Source organism: Gorilla gorilla, chromosome 17 (genome assembly GCF_029281585.2).
Source record: "Gorilla gorilla gorilla isolate KB3781 chromosome 17, NHGRI_mGorGor1-v2.1_pri, whole genome shotgun sequence".
NCBI lineage: Eukaryota > Metazoa > Chordata > Mammalia > Primates > Hominidae > Gorilla > Gorilla gorilla.
Genome location: NC_073241.2, coordinates 28,355,620 through 28,369,602, shown reverse-complemented (window position 1 = coordinate 28,369,602; position 13,983 = coordinate 28,355,620). Strand labels below are relative to the sequence as shown.

General features: G+C 38.7%; 1 pseudogene; it reads left to right on the top strand.

Moving 5' to 3' along the window:
- The window catches only part of LOC129528454 (histone-lysine N-methyltransferase 2C-like), a 54,472-nt pseudogene that overhangs the window by 19,874 nt on the left and 20,615 nt on the right, over positions 1–13,983 (top strand).

Here is a 13,983-nt window from a genome sequence, read left to right as displayed (position 1 = left end):
TAATAAAAAGGTAAACAGTGAAGTCTCTCCCTTTCCCATGCCTTCATGCCCCCAGTTTACATCTCCAGAAACCTCAGAGGTTTCTCGTGTAACCTTCCAGATGTGTTTTATGCATGTACAAGGAAATGTGTGTGTGTATATATATATATATTGTGTGTGTGTGTGTGTATATATATATTTTATTCTTTTTGTCTTACTACTTTTTACTTTCCTTCATTTTTTTATGGCTGCAAATATTCCTTTGTATGGATATATAAGCAGTTTAATTTACCTGTTCTTTCCCCTGTTGATAGACCTTTGGGTGTCTTTCAATCTTTTTTTTTTTTTTTTTTGAGACAGAGTCTTGCTCTGTCACCCAGGCTGGAGTGCAGTGGCACGATCTTCGCTCACTGCAAGCTCCGCCTCCTGGGTTCACGCCATTCTCCTGCCTCAGCCTCCTGAGTAGCTGGGACTACTGGCGCCCGCCACCATGCCCGCCTAATTTTTTTGTACTTTTAGTAGAGACGGGGTTTCACCATGTTAGTCAGGATGGTCTCGATCTCCTGACCTCGTGATCTGCCTGCTTCGGCCTCCCAAAGTGCTGGGATTACAGGCGTGAGCCACCGTGCCCGGTTTTCTTTCAATCTTTTACTGTGAATAGTACAATGAATCAACTGGTATATTTATACTGTTGTATGTAAGTGGGCCTGCAAAGGTGAATTCCTTGCTAAATCCAAAGACATAATGCATTTGAAACTGTTTTTGGAAGGTAGGATACAGTTTTTTGTTTTTTTTTCATTTTTTTATTATACATATCTGAGGTATACAACATGCTTTGTATACATAGTGAAATGATTACTATGGTCAAACAAATGTCTGTATCCTTCACAAAATGTCTGTTTCTGTGTGTGTACACCTAAAATCTCTTTCAGCAAATTTTCTGTACACAATATTATTAACTATGGTTCTCATGCTGTGTATTAATTTGATCTCTAGAATTATTCATCTTACCTAACTGCAGATTTGTACCCTCCGACCTACTTCTGCCCATCCCACCCATTCTCTACCTCCAGACCCTTGAAAACCACCATTCTACTCTCTATACGTTCAGCTTCTCACCCCGCTGCCTCCCATTCTGCTTATTAAGTGAGATCATACAGTATTTTTCTGTGTCTGGCTTACTTTATTTAGTATACTTTCCTCCCGGTTCATCCATGTTGTCACAAATGGCAGTATCTCCTTTCTTAAAGCTAACTATTCCATCGTATAAAGTCCTCATTGTCATCAGTAAGTTCTTACAAACTGTGGTTAAGAGGGGAAAAAAAGTATGACAAAACTGATTTTTTTTTCATTTTGCATTATGCCAAAATTAGATTGAAGGAAACAGTGTTACTTGAGGACCTGCTGTATGTTCATTTAGCTTAACGTCTCAGTTCCCAAGAACCTATTGATGACATTAAGGGAGGACTTAATATATGTATATACAAACGTCACAATTTCTTTATCCATTCATCTGTCCTTGAATGGGTAAGTAAATTGTCCATCAGGACACTTAGTTTGTTTCCATATCTTGGCTATTGGAAGTAATGCCGCCATGAACGTGGGAGTGCAGATGTCTCTCTCAGATGCTGATTTTATTACCTTTGAATATATGCCCAACAGAGGCATTGTTGGATCTTATGGTAGTTGTATTTTTTTTTAAGGAAACTCTATACTGTTTTCAATAATGGCTATACTAATTTACATTCCTATCAACCATGTACAAAGGTTTCGTTTTCTACACATCCTCACCAACACTTATGTCTTTGCCTTTTTGATAATAGTCATTATAAGAGACACGAGATGATATCTATTGTGGTTTTAATTTTCATTTTCCTCATGATTATGATGTTGAGCATCTTTTCATATACCATTTGACCATTAGTGTGACTTTGGAAAAATGGCTATTCAGGTCCTTGCCTATTTTAAAATCCAGTTATTTGGGTTTTTTCTTTTTTTTTTTGCTACTGAGTTGTGTGAGTTCCTTATATGTTTTGGATTTTAACCCCTTATCAGATGTGTGGTTTGCCAGTATTCTCCCCTAATCCCTGTCCTACCTTTTTACCCCTGTTTTGTTTTGTTTTTTTACTGCTATGCAGAAGCTTATTTGCTTGATGTAGTCCCACTTGCTTATTTTTGCTTTTGCTACCTGAGCTTTTGATGGGATATCCAAAAAATCATTGTCAAGGAGGATATTAAGAAATTTTTCTCCTAAATTTCCTTCAAGGAGGTTTATGGTTTCAGGTGTTAGGTATTTAATCTATTTTGAGTTGCTTTTTATGTATGATGTGTAAGATAGGCATCAGGTCCAGTTTCATTCTTTTGCATATAGATATCTAGTTTTCTTACCACTACTTATTGAAGACACCATCTTTTCCCTATTGTATCTTGTTGGACTTGTCAAAAATTAGCTCATAATATATGCTTGGGTTTATTTTTGGGCTCTGTATTCAGTTCCATTAATCCATGTGTCTGTTTTTATGCCAGTACCATACTGTTTTGATAACTATCACTTTGTAATATAAGTTGAAATCAGGTAGTGTGATACCTCCTACTTTGTTTTTCTTTCTCAAGATTCTTTTGGCTATTCAGCATCTTTTATGATTTAATACAAATTTTAGAATTGTGTTTTCTATTTTTGTGAAAAATGCCTTTGGAAATTTGATAGGGATTGCATTGAATCTGTAGATCACTTTGGATAGTATGGACATTTTAACAATATTCTTCCAATCCACAAACTTGGGGATATCGTTATATTTATTTGTGTCTTTAGTTTTTTTCTGTTTTTTGAGACAGAGTCACACTCTGTTGCCCAGGCAGAAGTGCAGTGGTGTGATCTCAGCTCACTGCAACCTCCGCCTCCTCCTGGGTTCAAGCAATTCTGCTGCCTCAGCCCCCCAAGTAGCTGGGATTACAGGTGCCTGCCACCACGCCCGCCTGGCCAATTTTTGTATTTTTAGTAGAGACAGGGTTTCGCCATGTTGGCCAGGCTGGTCTTGAACTCCTGACTTCAGGTGATCTACCCGCCTTGGCCTCCCAAAGTGCTGGGATTACAGGCGTGAGCCACCATGCCCGGCTGTGTGTCTTCAGTTTACTTTGTCTGTATTTTATAGTGTTTAGTATATAAAGCTTTCACTTCCTTCATTAAGTTTGTTCCTCAGTGTTTTATTTTTTTGATGTTATTTTAAGTGGAAATGTTTTCTTGATTTTTTTCAGATCATTATTTGCATAAAGAAATACATCTGATTTTTGTATATTGATTTTGTATCCTGCTACTTGACTGAATTCATTTATTCTAGTAACTGTGGAATTTTTAGGGGTTTCTACATACAAGATCATGTCATCTGCACACAGGGATAATTTTACCCCCTTTTTTCTGCTGATGCCTTTTATTTCCTTTTCTTATGTGATTGCTCTGGCTAGGACTATGTTGAATATAAGTGTTAAGAGTAGGCATCCTTGTCTTGTAGCAGATATTGAAGAAAAGCTTTCAGTCTTTCCCTGTTGTAGGTTTGTTTTTGAATAGGCAATACCTGTGCATGATACAAGAAATACAAAGGTCTTAAAAAGAGTGAACAATGTTAAGTTAGCCTACCTTTTGGCCATCCCTTCCTTGGAAAGAACCAGTGTTTTCTTATAACTTTCCAGAGATTAGTCATCTAGATACAAGTATGTATATATGGGAGAATTTCTCATATTTGGGTGATAACGGTCTTTTTCTCTTTTCTTTTCTTTTCTTTCTGTCTTTCTTTCTGTCCTCATCTCATCTCTTCTCTTTTCTTCGTTTCTTTTGATGGAGTCTTGCTTTGTCGCCCAGGCTGGAGTGTAGTGGCACAATCTCGGCTCACTGCAAGCTCTGCCTCCCAAGTTCATGCCATTCTCTTGCCTCAGCCTCTGGAGTAGCTGGGACTACAGGCACCCGCCACCACGCCTGGCTAATTTTTTGTATTTTTAGTAGAGATGGGTTTTCACCGTGTTAGCCAGGATGGTGTCTGTCTCCTGACCTCGTGATCCACCCACCTCAGCCTCCCAAAGTGCTGGGATTACAGGCATGAGCCTCCGTGCCTGGCCAATAACGGTCTTTTTCTTTATTTCAGCATGTGGGAATCAGAAGGCCCTTGTGAAGATGTTGGTTAGAAGAGACTTTAGCTACAGTGATACCACTTGTGTTAGGGCACTGTATGTGCTACTTTATGCCATTTGTCTCAACATGTATGCTTACTGGTGTCACTATGAACCTCATCAATAAAAGTGCTCTCTTGGTTTTTACTGTCCTTGTGTGCATTGTTTCAGGTGAAAGGTGGTCTTTGTACTAGATCCAGTGCTATCCTTGGCCACAAACCATTACATATGATTAATTTGGGGATTTCCTCTTTATCATTCTGGAGATCATCTTCTGTTTTCTCCTGTGTTACATGTGTTTTCTGCAATTTCATGAATTTCCCTTTATTTCTTCCCTCAATTTGGGTGGAACGTATCTTCCGTAGCTCCCTGACAGAGAATGTGTGGAAGGTAAGTTTTGAGCATTATATACTTCTGAAAATGTCTTTATTTTACCTTCCTACCTGACTCATCTTTTCCAGGTTGGAAATACATTTTCATTTATCATTTTTAGTCAATTGATCCACCGTCTTTAGTTTCTAGTATATGAAGAACTCGGTTTTTTCTATGTGACCTGCGTTTTCTTGGAAGCTCTTAAGATTTTAAGAAATTCTTTGTCCTCAGTGTTCTAAAATTTCATGAGGATAACGTCTGTTTTTGTCTATTTTTGACATTTAAAATCTGTTTTGTTAGGCACTGAGTGGTCTCTTTCAGTCTGCTGTCTTATATCCTTCAGTGGTAGGAAATGTTCTTGAACTATATTATTGATAACAATTCCCTCTCTTTTTCCAGAATTCTGCTTTTCAGATGTGAAACATACTCAGTTTTTCTCTGCTTCTTTCCAATCATGTCCTTATTTTATCTTCCTCTACTGAGTTTTGTTTTTATTTCAGTTATTTCAAGAGCTTTCTTTCCTCCCTTTGAATGTTTCTTTTGTAGCATCCTATTCTTGCCTCAAGGGTATCTTATATTATCCCTCAGAGGATTTTAATCTTTTTGAAGATTTTCTTTACTTCCTACTTAGTCTGTTAATTCCAAATTGTCTTTTATGTTCTCAGGTCTCTGTCTTTTATGTTACAGATCAAGGGTGTTGCAGATCTTCTGGCTTCCATGGCCCACATTGGAAGAAGCATTGTCTTGGGCCACACGTAAAATACACTAATGATAGCTGATGAGCTTTTAAAAAAAAAACAAAAAAACCTCATAAAAAGTCTCATAATGTTTTATGAAAGTTTATGAATTTGTGTTGGGCTGCATTTAAAGCATCTTGGCTGCAGGTTGGACAAGCTTGTTATAGACCATTGTCAGATAATCTTTATGGTACATGCATGATTAAAAGTGAAGAACTAAAGATGGAGACTGGATAGATAGTATTTTTATTTTTAAAAAAGGAATTAAGTAGTTGATTAGAAAGCTTTGAGTATGTGGTGGTGCTTGTCGATTTGTAAGTTTAGTGGGGTGATTTGTGCTGACCATTTGGTGAACCCTCTGGTTTCAGTATCTTTAGATGTTCTTCTTGAACTGATCAGGTTCCCCACAACAGTCTTTTCAAACCTCATACTTGGAGGCTAGAGATCTGGCTGATAGCTTTCTGAGAATTCAGTGGGGAAATGTGGGGTCCGGCAACGGGAGCAGAATGGGGTTGTCCACCCTTAGTATGCCCATATTTTCTTGGTCCTATTTTCGATCTTCATCCCATTGTTCCATTTAAGGTCACCCAGGAATCCTGCATCCCACAAATGAGAGTAGCAGCTTCTCAGTGTGTAAACCTAGGAAGCAGGTGTAGGGAGTATAACTTCTGCAGATAATTAAATCTCTTGTTGCTTCAGTTTTCTCCCACTTATTTCCAAAGGTGGCCAGTTTTCCTAGTTTCTCAGCCTTCTGAGGATTGTTATAAACTGGATTCTTTTTTTCAGTTCTTTCTGCTCTCAACTGAGAATTTGCCTTTGTTAAGTTGTTTTTCTCCTTTCCTATTGTCTTTTTTTTTTTTTTTTTTTAAGGAGATTGGGTCTTTCTCTGTTGTCCAGGCTGGAATGCAGTAGTGTGGTCATAACTCACTGTAGCCTCAACCTTCTGGGCTCAAGCAATTCTCTTCTCCCACCTCAGCCTCCCAAATAGCTGGGATTACAGGCATGCCACCATGCCACAGCTTGATTTTATCTTTTAAAAATAGATTATTTCAGTGTGTTTTTAGTAGGGTTTCAGGAGAATAATTTTAATGTATGAATTTAGTCTGCCACCTTAACCCAAAATTCCCTGTCATTAACTTTTAGGTGGGTTTATTTGAAGGTAAACAATTGGTATTGTCATCTTTGGTGTTTGTTTTTTTCAGTAATTTTCTTTTTTCTTTTCTTTTCTTTCTTTCTTTTTTTTTTTTTTTTTTTTGAGACAGAGTCTCGCTGTCACCCAGGCTGGAGTGCAATGGTGCCAACTCCGCTCACTGTAAGCTCTGCCTCCCGGGTTCACGCCATGCTCCTGCCTCAGCCTCCCACGTGGCTGGGACTACAGGCACCAGCCACCTCACCTGGCTAATTTTTTGTATTTTTAGTAGAGACGGGGTTTCACCGCGTTAGCCAGGATGGTCTCCATCTGACCTCATGATCCGCTCACCTTGGCCTCCCAAAGTGCTGGGATTACAGGCATGAGCCACCGCGCCCGGCTTTTTTTTTTTTTTTTTTTTGAGAGATGAAATTTCACTCTTGTTGCTCAGGCTGGAGTGCAATGGCACGATCTCGGTTCACTGAAACCTCCCCCTCCCGGGTTCAAGCAATTCTCCTGCCTCAGCCTCCTGAATAGCTGGGATTTTAGGCGTGTACCACCACGCCCAGATAATTTTGTATTTTTAGTAGAGACTCACTATGTTGGTCAAGCTGGTACGGAACTTCTGACCTCAAGTGATCCACCTGCTTTGACCTCCCAAAGTGCTGGGATTATGGGCATGAGCCACCGTGCCTGGTCTATAAACTTTTCTTTTCATGGTTTAGTCATAAGTCCATAGCCATTATCAGATTGTTATGGAATTGGCCTCAAATATAGACCAAATATAATAAAAAAGAAAAGACAAATACCCTGTTCATGCCATTACAGAAATACGTTATCTCTAATACTGAGAATATTGAAGGAGTTAACAACTTGATTTTAAAATGTATTTGATAAACATGTCTTTTTCCTGCAATACAATGTAAAGCATATATAACTTGGAAAAGTTTGATTACCACAGTGTTAAAATAGCATTCTCTAAAATAGCATTCTCTAAGCATTCCATTTACCTCATTCAGTGAAGTATTTATTGAACATGTGTTAGGTATCCTACTAACAATACATCTGTTACTAAGAAAATCTGTGTACCTGTTCTCATGGAGAATATAATCTAGCAGGGACACAGATTTTAAAGGACCAATAAAAATGAAGCATGACGTTCACACATACGAGCATAAAACTGTTTGACATAATCTTATCTAAATATCAGGAATTCTTTAATACAGTGAAGTTTAGAATAAATCCTGAAAGATAAGTTAGGTAGAAGGCAGAAACTGGGGAAGATAGTGGAAGAAAGAGCTTGATACATTCAAAGAACTGAGTGTAGTTCACTGGTGGGAGTGAGATGAAGCTGGAAAGTTTACAAGAGACTGTTGTAATGGGCCTTGCAATTTGAAGTTTATTTTGAGGGCATTGGGAAGACATGAAAGGATTTTAAGCAGAAAATTGATACATATTTATAGAAAGATCATTTATGCAGTAATTTAAAGAATTGATTGGAGAGAGGTAAGCTTTGAGGTGGGGAACTAGATAGGAGCATATTGTATTAATAGTGAGTCATCTGAGGTTGGACTAAGATGGTAGTAGAGAGTGATAAAATGCATTTCAGAGGTATTGAGGAGTCTTGGTTGTAGGAGGAAAGAGATTAGGAATGATTAAGGTGGTCTTCCAGGCCTCTGTCTTCTCCAGGTTACATTTCCATGCCTTTTAACGATGATAGGTAACATGGGAAAAAGGAGAAAGTTTATTTTAAATTAATAGTTCATTTTGGATATACAGTTTTCAGTAACTAGGTAATATTCAATTATAGCTGTGGTTGAAGCTCAGAAGAGAGTTCTAGTCTAGAGACCTGGACCTGAAGACATAATTAAAAGCAAATGAATTTGTTAAGTGCAAATGGATTGCACTTAACAGAACTCTGAGTTCTGTGTTCCCCTTCTCTGATTATGTTTTATTTCATGGGAACACTGCACTAAGCAGCACAATTTCTACAACCATTTGGGGCTGCTTCTATCTCCTTTCATACTTTCCCTACCAACAGGGATGTACAATTAAAATGGTTCAGCAACAACCCTACTTTTTATTCCCCATTATGTAGGGATTATATATTTGATAGGGTTTTCCAGTTTTGTGTATATATTTACTTTTTTCCAGAAGGAGAACTTATGGATTGTGATGGAAAATCAGAATCTAGTCCTGAGCGGGAAGCTGTGGATGATGAAACTAAGGGAGTGGAAGGAACAGATGGTGTCAAAAAGAGAAAAAGGAAACCATACAGACCAGGTATAGTGCCTGAGGTAGACATTTCAATATCATCAACACTTGGTTAATTAAAGAAAAATACAATACTGAAGACTTCAATTAAAATTAAATATTCAGGATTAAGAACTGTCTAAACAAAAATATGTGTGCATAAATTAAAGAACTAAACTATTTGAATACGACTTTTTAGCTCCAGAGTTCTTTATTTTGAATATGTGAATACTTCACAATGAACCATTATTGAATGCCTTATCCCAAATGTTAACCATTTTATTAAATGCTTTACTAGATTGGCTTTTGTTCATACTTGGAGTTTGAAGGCCATTTATATAGTTCCTCTGGATGTGTACTTCTGTAACGCTTTTAATTTTCAGTATTCACTTTCTAATATCTTTTTTTGAAAAAACTTATTTCAGTGTTTATGCAGGAATGCCAGTAAGTATACAGTGTGAAGGGGAACAAGACAGAGTTATTATGGCTCCTAGAATTTATAGTCTAGTTAAAAACCATGACTGATTAAACACTCATTTCTTATCTGCCTCAGGAGTGGAGAGAAAAGCGGTCTTGCTTGTCAGTTTTATTTGCCTTATTGGAAAAAATTATTAAAATTGTCACAATACAGAAGTTGTAGGCTTTTATGTATTTATTTAAAAAATTTTTTCCACTTTTCACACGTGTTGAGTAGGCTTTCCTTAGCCAGTTTATTAATGTCTGTTTACCAATGAGGTTTTAAATTGGATTCGTACAATCTTTATGCTTCTTATTGCTTATATTTTATTGGTAAGAGTGATCTAAATCCCTTTTGATATGTAAGGAAGAACTTTCTTACTTCATTCGTATTCCATGAGACCTTAAAAGATAACCTGTCTTTTAAATAGGTCATATCTATAATAAGGACCTAAGATGAGTTGCTTCTAAATCGTTTTATGAAAATGATTTCATTTCTTCCTAATCATGAGGCTTATAAGTGTACTTTTTTAGACATTGCAGATTTCTTCCAGGAACTTGTATTTACTGTTTTCTTTTCCTCTGCCTCACATGGAAGTCAACCCTCTAATTGAGGGACCCATTAGGTCACAGAGTATATTGCTAGACAGCGATATCATTTCACAAAAGCTTATAGTGTTGACTGTGTACCAGACCTCTATTCTAAGCACTTCACTTATGTTATTTGTCCTTTTAACATATGTATGAGAAGCTGCTTTGCCTTACCCCCATTTTTAACCAGTGAAAGAATTGAGGCATTGAGAAGTATTTAGTGAGTAAGCAGAATTACATAGTCTGACTCCAGATTCCATGCTCTTAACCACAGGGCTCTATGTGTCCCATGTATAAATGCCCTCATACGTTGGAGTACCAGACACCGTTCCCCATGAAATCATATCAGTCAAAGAATATTTGTGTCATCTAGGTAGTTTGTGTCTTCTGTCCTCCAGCTAATGTACCAGTTAGCCGGTTAATATACAGACACAGTCATCCATCACTTAAGTTCAGAGAAATACATCATTAGGCATTTTCATCCTTGTGTGAACATCATAGAGTGCACTTCCACAAACCTAGATGGTATAGCTTACTACACACTTAGGCTGTATGGTACACTAAATTCATTTTAAAAAATAAAGTAATTGTGCTACGGTGTTATAACTATGGTGATGTCTGTATGTGGTGGGAATTTTTCAGCTCCATTATAATCTTATGGGACCACTGCCTTAACATGCAGCCCTTTGTTTACCAACATCATTATGCAGTGCATGACTGTTATGTGATGTATGAGACACTAATATTTGTCAAATAGATAAGCCAGCGTAATTTAGTGTTTGATATTTACACTGACACTGTTTAGAAGAGGAAGTGCACACAGGTCTTTTTGTATTCTGTTTGATAAGTGATAACAGTGGCTTTGCCTTTTTTTTTGTTGTTGTTGTTGTTTTTAACTTCTATTTTACCTAAAACTCAGGTTATTTATTTAGACTAGCACAGATTTAATTTTGGAAAATGACTTACTATTCAAGATAAAGCATTTTTAGCCTGTGTACTGTGGAAACGTAGGGAGAAATTATTTATCAGTTTACCCAATTTCTTTTTTGGATAAGTATTGGTGGATTTATGGTGTGGCAAAGAAGTCGAACTGGGCAAGGGAAAACCAAAAGATCTGTGATCAGAAAAGATTCCTCAGGCTCTGTCTCTGAGCAGTTACCTTGCAGAGATGATGGTATAGTACTGACTTAAAATTTTTTTTTTTTTTTTTATGTAACCCCTTGATCCTGATATTTCTATTGGAAAGAACTATCCTAAATAATGTTACAGTCAATAAGAACCTTATTGCCTCTTATTGTTACTCAATAAGAGTCTTATTGCCTTTTATTGATGAAAGGATTTGAGTGCATATAGAGTTCATATCTGTAATACAGCAATCAGGTTTTATAAGGAAATGGTTTAAATCCAATAGACTTTATTCTTTTGAGATTTTTTGACAAGCTCTTTTTTCCTGTATCAAGTTATTAAATATATTTTCTATATTTAAATATAAATGGTTTAGGGACTTAATAACTTAGTTACATAAGGTACTTTCTGGTCATCTCCAAAGCCTTTCTTTGACTGCTTTAGATACTTATCACATAATTTGAAATTCTCAAGTGACAGTGCACCTCAATTTTTATCTATGTATGTATGTATGTATGTATGTATCTATCTATCTATCTATCTATCTATCTATCTATCTATCTATCTATCTATCTGTCTATCTTAGGGTCTCACTATGTCACCCAGGTTGGCGTGCAGTGGCACAATCTTGGGTCACTGCAGCCTTGCACTCCTGAGCTCAGGCAATTCTCCTGTCCTCAGCCTCTGACGTAGCTGGAGACCACAGGCACACAACCACCATGCCTAGCTAATTTTTAGGCTTTTTGCAAAGACAGGGTCTCACTTTGTTGCCCAGGCTGGCCTAGAACTCCTGTGCTCAAGCGATCCTCCTGCCTCAGCCTCCCAAAGTGCTGGGATTACAAACGGGAGCCACTGCGCCCGGCCGTTAGGGAGTTCTGTTATCCCCATCTGTAAAATGGGGAAAATGGAGTCAAAGAGAGTTCAAAGGAAGCCCCAAGGTGGCACAGCTGGGGAATCGAGTTTTGATTTGAACCCAGAGAGCCATTTTCAAGAGCTCAGCCCTGACCTGCTGTGGGGGTCACCGCTCCTAGGTGCCACTTTGTATTCTGGGAGACTTGGATTCCAACTCTGCCGGGGGATCTCAAAATGGAGGATGGCGTGCTTGCCCCAGAGTCAATTCCCAATCAGTGATTGTTATTATTCTGTTTTCCTAAGGCCAAGGTCAACCACTTAAGACAGAAAAGAATGGTATGAGTCAGCATGGCTTTTGGCATTGGATCTGGGCTAGAATCCCACTTTCTTCTAGTTTTAGATCTTCAAGTAAGAGAATTAAGTCAGAAAGTTAACATCAGGCCCCAGTTTCCTCATCTGCAAATGGATTTAAGCATGAAGGTTATCAGGAGAACTAAGTAACACCATAATATAAATCAGCTTTGGCGCTGAGAGTGGTACATAGTGGGGGTGCAGTAAATCATTTTGTTTTTCCCCTTTTATTATTATTATTATTTTGAGGCAGAGTCTCTGTTGCCCAGGCTGGAGTGCAGTGGCTCCATCTCTGCTTACTGCAACTTCTGCCTCCGGGGTTCAAGCGATTCTCCTGCCTCAGTCTCCCAAGTAGCTGGGATTACAGACACGTACCACCATGCCCGGCTAATTTTTGTACTTTTAGTAGAGACAGGGTTTCACCATGTTGGCCAGGCTAGTCTGGAATTCCTGACCTCATGTGATCCTCCTGCCTCTGCCTCCCAAAGTGCTGGCTTCCCACCGAGCCTGGCCTGTTTTTCCCCTTCTTATCCCTCCTCTTCTCCTCCCTGTTCTTCTTATTTTATTTATTTTATTTTTTGAGACTGTCAGCCAGGCTGGAGTGCAGTGGCACGAACACTGCTCACTGCAGCCTCGACCCCTTGGGCTCAAATTATCTTCCCATCTCAGCCTCCTGAGTAGCTGGGATTAAAGGCGCGTGCCACCAAGCCCGCCAAATTTTTATTTTATTTTATTTCATTTCATTTCATTTCATTTCATTTCATTTCATTTTATTTTATTTAAGACAGTTTCACTCTTTTTGCCCAGGCTGGAGTGCAATGGCATGATCTTGGCTCACTGTAACCTCCGCCTCCTGGGTTCAAGTGATCTCCTGCCTCAGACTCTTGAGTAGCTGGGATTACAGGTGCCTGCCACCACTCCTGGCTAATTTTGTAATAATTTTTGTATTTTGTAGAGACAGGGTTTCGCCATGTTGTCCAGGCTGGTCTCGAACTCTTGGACTCAAGCAATCTGCTGGCCTTGGCCTCCCAAGGTGCTTGGATTACAAGCATGAGCCAGCCACTGCGCTCAGCCCTCTTCTTACTATTATTATTATTACTGTTATGGTTGTAGCAGTAACCTGAAATAGAGATACATTTAAATATCTGAGTGATTTCAGCAAAGGAGAGAGACCCTGTGTTACTATTTTAGGAGTGCTCTTGATTGTGTGAACCCATTGAATACACCACTTACTAACAGAGCCCGGCCATTTTGCTCAGATTATTCAGAGCTCTCAGGACCATTCAGAATGAAATTCAAAATCTTTACCATGGCCAGAAAGATCCGTGCAATCGAGATGCACCATCCCTATCCTAATTTCCTGGCTTGTCTCCACGCCAGCCACAATGCCATGCTGGCCTCCTTGCTGTTCTTTGAAACACTGGGTGCACTTTGCTTCAAGGACTTCGCTTGCCTGTCCCTGAACCTGGAATGCTCTTCCCCTAGAACTCCTTGTGGCTGCCACTGTCACCCCCTTCAGATCTTTATTTAGATGTGTCTATGATGAAGCCTTTCAGGGCCAATCTATTTAACATTTCCCTCACCACCCCTCCACTCTGTAGCCCCTTTGCCCCTTGTATTTCTCTCCATAGTACTTATTATAATATCTAACACACTATAATATCAAATGTTAACTCCATGAGGATAGGCATTTTGATCTATTTGGTTCCCTGCGGCATCTCCAGCACATAGAACAATGCCTGGTGTACATAGTGGGTGCTTATTAGGTACATGTCACATGAAAGAGGAAAAAAAAGAGTGTATTAAAGAATCCAGGAGCCGGATGAGATGTGTCATGCCAGTAATCCTAGCACTTTGGGAGGCTGAGGCGGGTGCATCACCTGAGTTCGAGCCCAGCCTGGCCAACATAGTGAAACCCCATCTCTACTAAAAATACAAAAATTCAGCTGGGTGTGGTGGCAGGTGCCTGTAATCCTA